Here is an 11,646-nt window from a genome sequence, read left to right as displayed (position 1 = left end):
CCCACACGATGTGCAAGCACATTTTTTTTATTAATTTGATTTAAAAAAAAAAAATTGTAAATTTTTTTTAATTTTATTTTTATTTATTTGCGCAGCAGGATGTGCGCTGCAGGATGTGCGCCCCACAGAATTTGCGCCCCACAGGATGTTCAAGCACAGTTTTTTTATTACTTTGATTTAAATATATTTTTTTGTAAAAATGTTTTAATATTATTTTTATATATGTGCGCAGCAGGATGTGCGCCCCACATAATTTGCGCCCCACAGGATGTGCAAGCACATTTTTTTTATTAGTTTGATTTAAATATTTTTTTTTTGTAAAAATGTTTTAATATTATTTTTATTTATGTGCGCTGCAGGATGTGCGCCCCACAGAATTTGCGCCCCACAGAATTTGCGCCCCACAGGATTTGCAAGCACAGTTTTTTTATTAATTTGATTTAAAAAAAAAAAATTGTAAATTGTTTTTAATATTATTTTTATTTATGTGCACAGCAGGATGTGCGCCGCAGGATGTGCGCCCCACAGAATTTGCGCCCCACAGGATGTGCAAGGACAGTTTTTTTATTAATTTGATTTAAATATTTTTTTTTGTAAAAATGTTTTAATATTATTTTTATTTATGTGCGCAGCAGGATGTGCGCCGCAGGATGTGCGCCCCACAGAATTTTCGCCCCACAGGATGTGCAACGACAGTTTTTTTATTAATTTGATTTAAATATTTTTTTTGTAAAAATGTTTTGATATCATTTTTATTTATGTGCGCAGCAGGATGTGCGCCCCACAGAATTTACGCCCCACAGAATTTGCGCCCCACAGGATGTGCAAGCACAGTTTTTTTATTAATTTGATTTAAAAAAAAAAAATTGTAAGTTGTTTTTAATATTATTTTTATTTATGTGCGCAGCAGGATGTGCGCCGCAGGATGTGCGCCCCACAGAATTTGCGCCCCACAGGATGTGCAAGCACAGTTTTTTTATTAGTTTGATTTAAATATTTTTTTTTGTAAAAATGTTTTAATATTACTTTTATTTATGTGCGCAGCAGGATATGCGCCGCAGGATTTGCGGCCCACAGAATTTGCGCCCCACAGAATGTGCAAGCACAGTTTTTTTATTAATTTGAGGAAAATATTTTTTTTTGTAAAAATGTTTTAATATTATTTTTATATATGTGCGCAGCAGGATGTGCGCCCCACATAATTTGCGCCCCACAGGATGTGCAAGCACATTTTTTTTATTAGTTTGATTTAAATATTTTTTTTTTGTAAAAATGTTTTAATATTATTTTTATTTATGTGCGCTGCAGGATGTGCGCCCCACAGAATTTGCGCCCCACAGAATTTGCGCCCCACAGGATTTGCAAGCACAGTTTTTTTATTAATTTGATTTAAAAAAAAAAAATTGTAAATTGTTTTTAATATTATTTTTATTTATGTGCACAGCAGGATGTGCGCCGCAGGATGTGCGCCCCACAGAATTTGCGCCCCACAGGATGTGCAAGGACAGTTTTTTTATTAATTTGATTTAAATATTTTTTTTTGTAAAAATGTTTTAATATTATTTTTATTTATGTGCGCAGCAGGATGTGCGCCGCAGGATGTGCGCCCCACAGAATTTTCGCCCCACAGGATGTGCAAGCACAGTTTTTTTATTAATTTGATTTAAATATTTTTTTTGTAAAAATGTTTTAATATTATTTTTATTTTTGTGCGCAGCAGGATGTGCGCCGCAGGATGTGCGCCCCACAGAATTTGCGCCCCACAGGATGTGCAAGCACAGTTTTTTTATTAATTTGATTTAAATATTTTTTTTGTAAAAATGTTTTAATATTATTTTTATTTTTGTGCGCAGCAGGATGTGCGCCGCAGGATGTGCGCCCCACAGAATTTGCGCCCCACAGGATGTGCAAGCACAGTTTTTTTATTAATTTGATTTAAATATATTTTTTTGTAAAAATGTTTTAATATTATTTTTATTCATGTGCGCAGCAGGATGTGCGCCGCAGGATGTGCGCCCCACATAATTTGCACCCCACAGGATGTGCAAGCACAGTTTTTTTATTAATTTGATTTAAAAAAAAAAAATTGTAAGTTGTTTTTAATATTATTTTTATTTATGTGCGCAGCAGGATGTGCGCCCCACAGAATTTGCGCCCCACAGGATGTGCAAGCACAGTTTTTTTATTAATTTGATTTAAATATTTTTTTTTGTAAAAATGTTTTAATATTACTTTTATTTATGTGCGCAGCAGGATATGCGCCGCAGGATTTGCGCCCCACAGAATTTGCGCCCCACAGGATGTGCAAGCACAGTTTTTTTATTAATTTGATTTAAATATTTTTTTTTGTAAAAATGTTTTAATATTACTTTTATTTATGTGCGCAGCAGGATATGCGCCGCAGGATTTGCGGCCCACAGAATTTGCGCCCCACAGAATGTGCAAGCACAGTTTTTTTATTAATTTGAGGAAAATATTTTTTTTTGTAAAAATGTTTTAATATTATTTTTATTTATGTGCGCAGCAGGATGTGCGCCCCACATAATTTGCGCCCCACAGGATGTGCAAGCACATTTTTTTTATTAATTTGATTTAAAAAAAAAAAATTGTAAATTTTTTTTAATATTATTTTTATTTATGTGCGCAGCAGGATGTGCGCCGCAGGATGTGCGCCCCTCATAATTTGCGCCCCACAGGATGTGCAAGCACAGTTTTTTTATTAATTTGATTTAAATATATTTTTTTGTAAAAATGTTTTAATATTATTTTTATTCATGTGCGCAGCAGGATGTGCGCCGCAGGATGTGCGCCCCACATAATTTGCGCCCCACAGGATGTGCAAGCACAGTTTTTTTATTAATTTGATTTAAAAAAAAAAAATTGTAAGTTGTTTTTAATATTATTTTTATTTATGTGCGCAGCAGGATGTGCGCCCCACAGAATTTGCGCCCCACAGGATGTGCAAGCACAGTTTTTTTATTAATTTGATTTAAATATTTTTTTTTGTAAAAATGTTTTAATATTACTTTTATTTATGTGCGCAGCAGGATATGCGCCGCAGGATTTGCGGCCCACAGAATTTGCGCCCCACAGAATGTGCAAGCACAGTTTTTTTATTAATTTGATTTAAATATATTTTTTTGTAAAAATGTTTTAATATTATTTTTATTCATGTGCGCAGCAGGATGTGCGCCGCAGGATGTGCGCCCCACATAATTTGCGCCCCACAGGATGTGCAAGCACAGTTTTTTTATTAATTTGATTTAAAAAAAAAAAATTGTAAGTTGTTTTTAATATTATTTTTATTTATGTGCGCAGCAGGATGTGCGCCCCACAGAATTTGCGCCCCACAGGATGTGCAAGCACAGTTTTTTTATTAATTTGATTTAAATATTTTTTTTTGTAAAAATGTTTTAATATTACTTTTATTTATGTGCGCAGCAGGATATGCGCCGCAGGATTTGCGGCCCACAGAATTTGCGCCCCACAGAATGTGCAAGCACAGTTTTTTTATTAATTTGAGGAAAATATTTTTTTTTGTAAAAATGTTTTAATATTATTTTTATTTATGTGCGCAGCAGGATGTGCGCCCCACATAATTTGCGCCCCACAGGATGTGCAAGCACATTTTTTTTATTAATTTGATTTAAAAAAAAAAAATTGTAAATTTTTTTTAATATTATTTTTATTTATGTGCGCAGCAGGATGTGCGCCGCAGGATGTGCGCCCCTCATAATTTGCGCCCCACAGGATGTGCAAGCACAGTTTTTTTATTAATTTGATTTAAAAAAAAAAATTGTAAGTTGTTTTTAATATTATTTTTATTTATGTGCGCAGCAGGATGTGCGCCCCACAGAATTTGCGCCCCACAGGATGTGCAAGCACAGTTTTTTTATTAATTTGATTTAAATATTTTTTTTTGTAAAAATGTTTTAATATTACTTTTATTTATGTGCGCAGCAGGATATGCGCCGCAGGATTTGCGGCCCACAGAATTTGCGCCCCACAGAATGTGCAAGCACAGTTTTTTTATTAATTTGAGGAAAATATTTTTTTTTGTAAAAATGTTTTAATATTATTTTTATTTATGTGCGCAGCAGGATGTGCGCCCCACATAATTTGCGCCCCACAGGATGTGCAAGCACATTTTTTTTATTAATTTGATTTAAAAAAAAAAAATTGTAAATTTTTTTTAATATTATTTTTATTTATGTGCGCAGCAGGATGTGCGCCGCAGGATGTGCGCCCCTCATAATTTGCGCCCCACAGGATGTGCAAGCACAGTTTTTTTATTAATTTGAGGAAAATATTTTTTTTTGTAAAAATGTTTTAATATTATTTTTATATATGTGCGCAGCAGGATGTGCGCCCCACATAATTTGCGCCCCACAGGATGTGCAAGCACATTTTTTTTATTAGTTTGATTTAAAAAAAAAAAATTGTAATTTTTTTTTAATTTTATTATTATTTATTTGCGCAGCAGGATGTGCGCTGCAGGATGTGCGCCCCACAGAATTTGCGCCCCACAGGATGTTCAAGCACAGTTTTTTTATTACTTTGATTTAAATATATTTTTTTGTAAAAATGCTTTAATATTATTTTTATTCATGTGCACAGCAGGATGTGCGCCGCAGGATGTGCGCCCCACATAATTTGCGCCCCACAGGATGTGCAAGCACAGTTTTTTTATTAATTTGATTTAAAAAAAAAAAATTGTAATTTGTTTTTAATATTATTTTTATTTATGTGCGCAGCAGGATGTGCGCCCCACAGAATTTGCGCCCCACAGGATGTGCAAGGACAGTTTTTTTATTAATTTGATTTAAATATTTTTTTTGTAAAAATGTTTTGATATCATTTTTATTTATGTGCGCAGCAGGATGTGCGCCCCACAGAATTTACGCCCCACAGAATTTGCGCCCCACAGGATGTGCAAGCACAGTTTTTTTATTAATTTGATTTAAATATATTTTTTTGTAAAAATGTTTTAATATTATTTTTATTTATGTGCGCAGCATTATGTGCGCAGCAGGATGTGCGCCCCACAGGAAGTGCAAGCACAGTTTTTTTATTAATTTGATTTAAAAAAAAAATTCTAATTTTTTTTTAATATTATCTTTTTTAATGTGTACACCTGGATGTGCACCTCAGGATGTGTGCCCCACAGAATTTGCGCCCCACAGGATGTGCAAGGACAGTTTTTTTATTAATTTGATTTAAATATTTTTTTTTGTAAAAATGTTTTAATATTATTTTTATTTATGTGCGCAGCAGGATGTGCGCCGCAGGATGTGCGCCCCACAGAATTTGCGCCCCACAGGATGTGCAAGCACAGTTTTTTTATTAATTTGATTTAAATATATTTTTTTGTAAAAATGTTTTAATATTATTTTTATTTATGTGCGCAGCATTATGTGCGCAGCAGGATGTGCGCCCCACAGGAAGTGCAAGCACAGTTTTTTTATTAATTTGATTTAAAAAAAAAATTCTAATTTTTTTTTAATATAATCTTTTTTAATGTGTACACCTGGATGTGCACCTCAGGATGTGTGCCCCACAGAATTTGCGCCCCACACGATGTGCAAGCACAGTTTTTTTATTAATTTGATTTAAATATTTTTTTTTTGTAAAAATGTTTTAATATTATTTTTATTTATGTGCGCAGCAGGATGTGCGCCGCAGGATGTGCAACCCACAGAATTTGCGCCCCACAGGATGTGCAAGCACAGTTTTTTTATTAATTTGATTTAAAAAATTTTTTTTGTAAAAATGTTTTAATATTATTTTTAATTATGTGCGCAGCAGGATGTGCGCCGCAGGATGTGCGCCCCACAGGATGTGCAAGGACAGTTTTTTTATTAATTTGATTTAAATATTTTTTTTGTAAAAATGTTTTAATATTATTTTTATTCATGTGTGCAGCAGGATTTGCACCGCAGGATGTGCGCCCCACAGAATTTGCGCCCCACAGGATGTGCAAGGACAGTTTTTTTATTAATTTGATTAAAAAAAAAAATTGTAATTTGTTTTTAATATTATTTTTATTTATGTGCGCAGCAGGATATGCGACGCAGGATGTGCGCCGCACAGAATTTGCGCCCCACAGGATGTGCAAGCACAGTTTTTTTATTAATTTGATTTAAATATTTTTTTTTGTAAAAATGTTTTAATATTATTTTTATTTATGTGCGCAGCAGGATGTGCGCCGCAGGATGTGCGCCCCACAGAATTTGCGCCCCACAGGATGTGCAAGCACAGTTTTTTTATTAATTTGATTTAAATATTTTTTTTTGTAAAAATGTTTTAATATTATTTTTATTTATGTGCGCAGCAGGATGTGCGCCACAGGATGTGCGCCCCACAGAATTTGCGCCCCACAGGATGTGCAAGGACAGTTTTTTTATTAATTTGATTTTAAAAAAAAAATTGTAATTTGTTTTTAATATTATTTTTATGTATGTGCGCAGCAGGATGTGTGCCGCAGGATGTGCACCCCACAGAATTTTCGCCCCACAGGATGTGCAAGCACAGTTTTTTTATTAATTTGATTTAAATTTTTTTTTTTGTAAAAATGTTTTAATATTATTTTTATTTATGTGCGCAGCAGGATGTGCGCCGCAGGATGTGCGCCCCACAGAATTTGCGCCCCACAGGATGTGCAAGGACAGTTTTTTTATTAATTTGATTTTAAAAAAAAAATTGTAATTTGTTTTTAATATTATTTGTATGTATGTGCGCAGCAGGATGTGCGCCGCAGGATGTGCGCCCCACAGAATTTGCGCCCCACAGGATGTGCAAGCACAGTTTTTTTATTAATTTGATTTAAATATTTTTTTTTGTAAAAATGTTTTATTTTATTTTTATTTATGTGCGCAGCAGGATGTGTGCCGCAGGATGTGCGCCCCACAGAATTTGCGCCCCACAGGATGTGCAAGCACAGTTTTTTTATTAATTTGATTTAAAAAAAAAACTTGTAAATTTGTTTCAATATTATTTTTATTTATGTGCGCAGCAGGATGTGCGCCGCAGGATGTGCGCCCCACATAATTTGCGCCCCACAGGATGTGCAAGGACAGTTTTTTTATTAATTTGATTTAAAAAAAAAATTGTAATTTGTTTTTAATATTATTTTTATTTATGTGCGCAGCAGGATGTGCGCCACAGGATGTGCGCCCCACAGAATTTACGCCCCACAGGATGTGCAAGGACAGTTTTTTTATTAATTTGATTTTTAAAAAAAAATTGTAATTTGTTTTTAATATTATTTTTATTTATGTGCGCAGCAGGATGTGCACCGCAGGATGTGCGCCCCACAGAATTTGCGCCCCACAGGATGTGCAAGCACATTTTTTTTATTAATTTGATTTAAATATTTTTTTTTGTAAAAATGTTTTATTTCATTTTTATTTATGTGCGCAGCAGGATGTGCGCCGCAGGATGTGCGCCCCACAGAATTTGCGCCCCACAGGACGTGAAAGGACAGTTTTTTTATTAATTTGATTTTAAAAAAAAAATTGTAATTTGTTTTTAATATTATTTTTATTTATGTGCGCAGCAGGATGTGCGCCGCAGGATGTGCGCCCCACAGGATGTGCAAGGATAGTTTTTTTATTAATTTGATTTTAAAAAAAAAATTGTAATTTGTTTTTAATATTATTTTTATTTATGTGCGCAGCAGGATGTGCGCCCCACAGAATTTGCGCCCCACAGGATGTGCATGGACAGTATTTTTATTAATTTGATTTAAAAAAAAAATATTGTAAATTTTTTTTAATTTTATTTTTATTTATGTGCGCAGCAGGATGTGCGCCGCAGGATGTGCGCCCCACAGAATTTGCGCCCCACAGGATGTGCAAGCAAGGTTTTTTATTAGTTATATTTAAATATTTTTTTTTGTAAAAATGTTTTAATATTATTTTTATTTATGTGCGCAGCAGGATGTGCGCCGCAGGATGTGCGCCCCACAGAATTTGCGCCCCACAGGATGTGCAAGGACAGTTTTTTTATTAATTTGATTTTAAAAAAAAAATTGTAATTTGTTTTTAATATTATTTTTATTTATGTGCGCAGCAGGATGTGCGCCGCAGCATGTGCGCCCCACAGAATTTGCGCCCCACAGGATGTGCAAGCACAGTTTTTTTATTAATTTTATTTAAAAAAAAAAAATTCTAAATTGTTTTTAATATTATTTTTATTTATGTGCGCAGCAGGATGTGCGCCCCACAGAATTTGCGCCCCACAGGATGTGCAAGCACATTTTTTTTATTAATTTGATTTAAATATTTTTTTTTGTAAAAATGTTTTATTTTATTTTTATTTATGTGCGCAGCAGGATGTGCGCCGCAGGATGTGCGCCCCACAGAATTTGCGCCCCACAGGATGTGCAAGCAAGGTTTTTTATTAGTTATATTTAAATATTTTTTTTTGTAAAAATGTTTTAATATTATTTTTATTTATGTGCGCAGCAGGATGTGCGCCCCACAGAATTTGCGCCCCACAGGATGTGCAACCACAGTTTTTTTATTAATTTGATTTAAAAAAAAAAAAAATTGTAAATTGTTTTTAATATTATTTTTATTAATGTGCGCAGCTGGATGTGCGCCCCACAGAATTTGCGCCCCACAGGATGTGCAACCACAGTTTTTTTATTAATTTGATTTAAAAAAAAAAATTGTAATTTGTTTTTAATATTATTTTTATTTATATGCGCAGCAGGATGTGCGCCGCAGGATTTGCGCCCCACAGAACTTGCGCCCCACAGGATGTGCAAGCACAGTTTTTCTATTAATTTGATTTAAATATTTTTTTTGTAAAAATGTTTTAATATTATTTTTATTTATGTGCGCAGCAGGATGTGCGCCGCAGGATGTGCGCCCCACATAATTTGCGCCCCACAGGATGTGCAAGGACAGTTTTTTTATTAATTTGATTCAAAAAAAAAATTGTAATTTGTTTTTAATATTATTTTTATTTATGTGCGCAGCAGGATGTGCGCCGCAGGATGTGCGCCCCACAGAATTTGCGCCCCACAGGATGTGCAAGCACATTTTTTTTATTAATTTGATTTAAAAAAAAAAATTGTAATTTGTTTTTAATATTATTTTTATTTACGTGCGCAGCAGGATGTGCGCCGCAGGATGTGCGCCCCACATAATTTGCGCCCCACAGGATGTGCAAGCACAGTTTTTTTATTAATTTGATTTAAATATTGTTTTTTGTAAAAATGTTTTAATATTATTTTTATTCATGTGCGCAGCAGGATGTGCGCCGCAGGATGTGCGCCCCACAGAATTTGTGCCCCACATAATTTGCGCCCCACAGGATGTGCAAGCACAGTTTGTTTATTAATTTGATTTAAAAAAAAAAATTGTAATTTGTTTTTAATATTATTTTTATTTACGTGCGCAGCAGGATGTGCGCCCCACAGAATTTGCGCCCCACAGGATGTGCAAGCACAGTTTTTTTATTAATTTGATTTAAATATTTTTTTTTGTAAAAATGTGTTAATATTATTTTTATTCATGTGCGCAGCAGGATTTGCGCCACAGGATGTGCGCCCCACAGAATTTGCGCCCCACAGGATGTGCAAGCACAGTTTTTTTATTAATTTGATTTAAATATTTTTTTTTGTAAAAATGTTTTAATATTATTTTTATTTATGTGCGCAGCAGGATGTGCGCCGCAGGATGTGCGCCCCACAGAATTTGCGCCCCACAGGATGTGCAAGCACAGTTTTTTTATTAATTTGATGTAAATATTTTTTTTGTAAAAATGTTTTAATATTATTTTTATTCATGTGCGCAGCAGGATGTGCGCCGCAGGATGTGCGCCCCACAGAATTTGTGCCCCACATAATTTGCGCCCCACAGGATGTGCAAGCACAGTTTGTTTATTAATTTGATTTAAAAAAAAAATTGTAATTTGTTTTTAGTATTATTTTTATTTATGTGCGCAGCAGGATGTGCGCCGCAGGATGTGCGCCCCACAGAATTTGCGCCCCACAGAATTTGCGCCCCACAGGATGTGCAAGCACAGTTTTTTTATTAATTTGATTTAAAAAAAAAACTTGTAAATTTGTTTCAATATTATTTTTATTTATGTGCGCAGCAGGATGTGTGCCGCAGGATGTGCGCCCCACAGAATTTTCGCCCCACAGGATGTGCAAGCACAGTTTTTTTATTAATTTGATTTAAATTTTTTTTTTTGTAAAAATGTTTTAATATTATTTTTATTTATGTGCGCAGCAGGATGTGCGCCGCAGGATGTGCGCCCCACAGAATTTGCGCCCCACAGGATGTGCAAGGACAGTTTTTTTATTAATTTGATTTTAAAAAAAAAATTGTAATTTGTTTTTAATATTATTTTTATGTATGTGCGCAGCAGGATGTGCGCCGCAGGATGTGCGCCCCACAGAATTTGCGCCCACAGGATGTGCAAGCACAGTTTTTTTATTAATTTGATTTAAATATTTTTTTTTGTAAAAATGTTTTAATATTATTTTTATTTATGTGCGCAGCAGGATGTGCGCCGCAGGATGTGCGCCCCACAGAATTTGCGCCCCACAGGATGTGCAAGCACAGTTTTTTTATTAATTTGATGTAAATATTTTTTTTGTAAAAATGTTTTAATATTATTTTTATTCATGTGCGCAGCAGGATGTGCGCCGCAGGATGTGCGCCCCACAGAATTTGTGCCCCACATAATTTGCGCCCCACAGGATGTGCAAGCACAGTTTGTTTATTAATTTGATTTAAAAAAAAAAATTGTAATTTGTTTTTAGTATTATTTTTATTTATGTGCGCAGCAGGATGTGCGCCGCAGGATGTGCGCCCCACAGAATTTGCGCCCCACAGGATGTGCAAGCACAGTTTTTTTATTAATTTGATTTAAAAAAAAAACTTGTCAATTTGTTTTTAATATTATTTTTATTTATGTGCGCAGCAGGATGTGCGCCACAGGATGTGCGCCCCACAGAATTTGCGCCCCACAGGATGTGCAAGGACAGTTTTTTTATTAATTTGATTTTAAAAAAAAAATTGTAATTTGTTTTTAATATTATTTTTATGTATGTGCGCAGCAGGATGTGTGCCGCAGGATGTGCGCCCCACAGAATTTTCGCCCCACAGGATGTGCAAGCACAGTTTTTTTATTAATTTGATTTAAATTTTTTTTTTTGTAAAAATGTTTTAATATTATTTTTATTTATGTGCGCAGCAGGATGTGCGCCGCAGGATGTGCGCCCCACAGAATTTGCGCCCCACAGGATGTGCAAGGACAGTTTTTTTATTAATTTGATTTTAAAAAAAAAATTGTAATTTGTTTTTAATATTATTTTTATGTATGTGCGCAGCAGGATGTGCGCCGCAGGATGTGCGCCCCACAGAATTTGCGCCCACAGGATGTGCAAGCACAGTTTTTTTATTAATTTGATTTAAATATTTTTTTTTGTAAAAATGTTTTAATATTATTTTTATTTATGTGCGCAGCAGGATGTGCGCCGCAGGATGTGCGCCCCACAGAATTTGCGCCCCACAGAATTTGCGCCCCACAGGATGTGCAAGCACAGTTTTTTTATTAATTTGATTTAAAAAAAAAACTTGTCAATTTGTTTCAATATTATTTTTATTTATGTGCGCAGCAGGATGT

This window comes from Pleuronectes platessa, unplaced genomic scaffold (assembly GCF_947347685.1).
Source record: "Pleuronectes platessa unplaced genomic scaffold, fPlePla1.1 scaffold_28, whole genome shotgun sequence".
NCBI classification, from domain to species: domain Eukaryota; kingdom Metazoa; phylum Chordata; class Actinopteri; order Pleuronectiformes; family Pleuronectidae; genus Pleuronectes; species Pleuronectes platessa.
This window is presented reverse-complemented; position numbering follows the sequence as displayed.